Here is a 4835-nt window from a genome sequence, read left to right as displayed (position 1 = left end):
ACTGCCTGAATAAAGAAGACATGTATTAGCATTCCTTGCAATTAGGACTGCCTCTATGATTATGTTCTGATCAATGAGATGGAATAGATATTAGGTGGCAACTTCTGGAAAATTTTCTGCAAAGTCAACTGGCACTTACTCTTTGCTTCCTTTCTACTTCTTCCTCCAGTCAGCTAGCTGAAATATGGACATGATGTCTGGATCTGAAGTAGCCATATTGTGCAATGAAGTGAGAGTCCTATGTATAGGATAGGAGAGTGGCAAAATAAATAAATCTATATCAATGATAATGTGTGTGTATGTGTGTGTGTGTGTGTGTGTTTTACTAGTGGCTAAGCCCAGGGCCTCACATATGTGAGGCAAATACTTGACTACTGACTATATCCATAGTGGGGCTGGGGATTTAGCTTAGCGGGACAGCACCTGCCTGGCAAACGCAAGTTCGATTCCCTGTACCAGAAAAAAAAAATCTGACTATATCCATAGCCTTATTATTTTTTATTTTAGACAAGGTCTCACTAAGTTGCACAGGCTGGCCTCAAACTTGTGATCCTCTTGCATCAGCCTCCTGAGTAGCTGAGATTACAAGTGTATACAGCCATGCTTGGTTGCTGGGGATGTAGCTCAGCAGCATAAGCGCTTGCCGGGGCTGGGGATTTAGCTCAGCAGCACAGCACCTGCCTGGCAAGCGCAAGGTCATGAGTTTGGTTCCCAGTACCGAAAACCACACCCCCCCAAAAAAAGCATAAGCACTTGCCTGGCAAGCCTGAGGTCATGAGTTCAATTCCCAGTAACAAACAAACAAACCATGCCTGGTTGTTGTGCTTTTTAAGATACTAAATTTTGGAGGTGACTTTTTATTCAACCAGAGCCAGATATTGAGATCATTTATAAAAATAACTGGGAAATACATGTTTGTAAAAGTATATGAAATCTTCATGACAGCTGGACATCTGTCCCACATTTACTCACAACTGCATATTTTCTGTGCTTATGATGAAAGGAGGAATAATGTTGGAGCCTCTGCCCTGACGTTCATGTCAGTCTGCAGTGTCTGTAAACAATAATTGAGGTTGACAAAAGCTGCAAGTCACCCACAGTTAGGCCAGAGAGAAAAGTCAAAGAAGCTCAGACAAACCACAAATCACATTTGTGGCTGAGCACTCAGGCTGATAATTATGAACATTTATAGGATTCGGTCATTTAAAAATATATGCTTTTGGTGATGAGTAATAACTCTTCCCAGAATTGGAAGGGCTCTCCCTGTTCTCTTTGCCATTCCACTCCCTAGCTTCTCCAGAAGAACAAAGCCTCAGAATATCACCTTAGCAATCTACTGTTCCCAGTACTGTTCTGCTATTGATAACTATTGAAAATGGGTTTGGGCACATGAGCTTTCTTTGCTCAATTTTTTTCTAGTTTGTAGCATGTTTAGAAATGTTTATAATAGCTTCCTTTCAGCTAGAACCTCCATCTTCCAGTAATTTGCCAAAATGACAGACACAAAGGGAAAAGGAAAGGGAATCCGGTATATGTTCTCCAGGCCTTTTAGAAAACATGGGGTTGTTCCTTTGGTCACATATATGCGAATCTATCTACAAAAAGGGTGATACTGTAGACATCAAGGGAACGGGTACTGTGCAAAAAGGAACGCCACACAAATGTTACCACTGCAAAACAGGAAGAGTCTACCGTGTTACCCAGCATGCTGTTGGCATTGCTGTAAACAAGCAAGTTAAGGGCAAGACACTTGCCAAGAGGATTAATGTGTGTACTGAGCATGTTAAACACTCAAAGGGTTGAGATAGCTTCCTGAAACATGTCAGGGAAAATGATCAGAAAAAGAAGCAAGCCGAGGCTGGGGATTTAGCTCAGCGGCAAAGCACTTGCCTGGCAAGCGCAAGGTCGTGAGTTCGATTCCTGGTATCAGAAGAAAAACGAAAAACAAAAAAAAAAAAGAAAAAGAAGCAAGCCAAAGAGAAAGGTACCTGGGTTCAACTGAAGTGCCAGCCTGCCCCGCCCAGAGAAGCACACTTTGTGAGAACCAATGGGAAGGAGCCTGAGTTGTGGAAACTATCTCCTATGAATTCATGGCACAATTGCTGCTAGGTATTCTAGGCCCTCCTTGAACAGAAAAAATCATTCAGTGTGTAAGGATGGTTTTAATTGAACAGGTGTTTGGTGCATTTACCCCAGAAACAAATATTTGTAGCAGATTTTCATCCTACCTAGTTAACTGTGTCAGGTCTTTCTTTACTCTTCAGTGTTTTTCTTGCACAAAGATATTGCTGAGATATTGTGTAGGTGTCTACTCAGATGACCGCATGTTTATGAAATATTTATATTGGCTTGAAGGTCCTATAAATCACCATGGGGAAAAGATGTAGCAAAATAAATGGAGTTTATTAATTGCAGTTAAATAAATGGAAGTCCATTACAGTTAAATAAATTGTTTGAAGCACCAAAAAATGTTTATAATAAAGTATTTCTTTGAAAGACTTTCACTTTAAATATTTTTCCAAACAATATGTATTAGTTATTCAGTGAGTTTTAACCCATATTTGTGTTTGTATTTGGTCACTCACAGTGTACATTACTCCCTAACACATATCTAGATCATTTCTCCCAGAAGTACACTCTCACACATACATGAATGAAATGATGTGATGTATGTAGTTTCCTTTCAAGTACCCTAGTGGTGGAAGTACTAGAAATACTAGCGGTGATGGAGAATGTATGGTAGAATATGGTGGTAGAGTATGGATATGACAAATATGGCCATGGTAAGTAATGGATAGGTAGGACTACTTATATGTCTTTACATATGGGTGTAAGAAATTTTCATTTATAAAAGTGTTGTTTAAAAAGATCTGTCTGCTTTCTAGCAATTGTCCTTCTAAGTATATGTCTTAGTTACTCTTCTCACTGTTGAGACAAAACACCTGACACCCACAAGTTAAGGGAGGAAAGGTTTATTTAGCTCACAATTTGTAGAGGTTTTAGTCCATAGTTAGTTGGCTTTAACACAGGATGGCATGGCATAGGAGAAACAGTCCATGGAGTGGCAGGCAGAAACAGGAAAACCAGAAACAGTAGGAGCAGCAGCAGCAGCTGGCCTTTTTTCTAACCCTCTGTATTCCATCCAAGGTATCCACTCTTTGGGAGCTTTCACTCACACCCAGGGTGGGGCACCCTTAATCCCAGCAGTGCGTCTTGAATCCAGCCAGCTCTGAAAAGCCTCACCTATGAGTATGTGAAGATTTGGGGGGATAGTATATGTCCCGAAACCCCGAAAAAAAGACCTTCAGATATGAGTACCCCATCTTTATAGCAGCATTATTCAGAATGGCCACAAGGTGGAAGCAGCAGATGAATGGGCAAACAGTGTATCATACACGTACAATAGCATTTGTTCAGCCCTGAAAAGGAAGGAAATTCTGATTCATGTTACAACGTAGAAGAAATGTGAAAACAGTGAGCTAGGGAAATGCGCCAGTCACAAAAGGACACATTCTATATGAGGACACATTCACTTTCATGAGGTACCTGGAGTAGTCAGATTCATAGAGACAGGAAACAGAAGGTAGTTGGCTGGAGCAGAGGTAGGAATGGAAGTTTACTTTTAGTGGGAATGGTATTTCCATTTTGCAAGATGGAAAAAAAATTCTGAAGATGGGTAGCAATACAACAATGGGAACATACTTCCTGACACTCAACTGTGTACTAAAAATGGAAAATTTTGCAAGGTATGGTGGCACACGCCTGTAATCTCAGCAGTCCTGGAGGCTGAGGTAGGAGGATCTCAAGTTTGAGCCCAGCCTAAGCAATTTAGCAACTTAATGAGATCCTGTCTTAGAATAAAAAATTAAAAGATCTAAGGATGCTACTTAGTGCAGAGGCCCTAAATTCAATCGCTAGTACTGAAAAACAGAAAAGTAAATTCTAAGTTATATGTATTTTACCACAATAAAAAAATGAAAGATCTGTGTAGTTTTTTAAATGATAGAAAAAAGTGGGATGTATGTATAAAAGGGTTAGATGTTGCTTGATCTCTAAAAAATCTGGAAATCACACTCATCCCCACATGTATCAGTCATTTCCATAAACAGGCCTCTGGTATTCCTTCGCCTCACCTTCCTCCAGATCCTGGCACTTCTGAGGCCCGAGCTGAGGCTGCAGAGCCAGCCCCTGACACACCTGAAAAGCAGGGGCTCTGCCCATCACCCACCTGTCCTGGGCGCTTCCTGCCTGCCTCCCCTCCTCATGGTCCAGCCACTGAGCAACTCCTTTTCTTTCTTTGAAAAGAAAACAGCCTCACAGGTGGAGCTGGCCCATCCCCTGTGATCAGAGGGAGACAGGGAACAGGGACAGACCCTTCACACACGTGTCCTCAAAACTCCGGCTCCTTCCATTGCGCTGTGTGACTTTCAGGCTGCCAGGGTTTGCTGACCTCCTCAGAGCTGCCTGGAAGTCTCTCTTGTCTTGGGAAACTCTCCCAGCCTGCTGTTACTGAACCCAGCACTGAGAGGCTCCTCACCACACATCTTTTGGAGGAGCTCCACGAGTGGGAAGAAATCCACCAGAAGTTAAAAATACCAGTGGCCATTTGAAAGCACATTCTTCACTCAACATAGCAGATGTTAGTTTGTAAACACAGCCATTTAAAGACAGGCAGGGCCAGATTACCCAAAAAGAGGGGGTGTCAAAGTATTTTAAAACAGTTGTTCCTGCCAATTACCCATTCGATTTGTTTGTTCAGTTGTTTATATTTTAGCTATCCTCCCAAAGAGTATTTCAAGTGGCAGAGCCGGGGAGAGTAAAATAAGATTTTTAAA

General features: G+C 41.7%; 1 pseudogene; it reads left to right on the top strand.

Annotated features, from left to right (window-relative positions):
* Positions 1-1493: 1493 nt before the first annotated feature.
* Positions 1494-4610, top strand: LOC102007463 (annotated as a pseudogene).
* Positions 4611-4835: the final 225 nt, after the last annotated feature.

This window comes from Chinchilla lanigera, unplaced genomic scaffold (assembly GCF_000276665.1).
Source record: "Chinchilla lanigera isolate Chin_1 unplaced genomic scaffold, ChiLan1.0 scaffold00033, whole genome shotgun sequence".
In the NCBI taxonomy this organism is placed as follows: Eukaryota; Metazoa; Chordata; class Mammalia; order Rodentia; family Chinchillidae; genus Chinchilla; species Chinchilla lanigera.
This window is presented reverse-complemented; position numbering and strand designations above follow the sequence as displayed.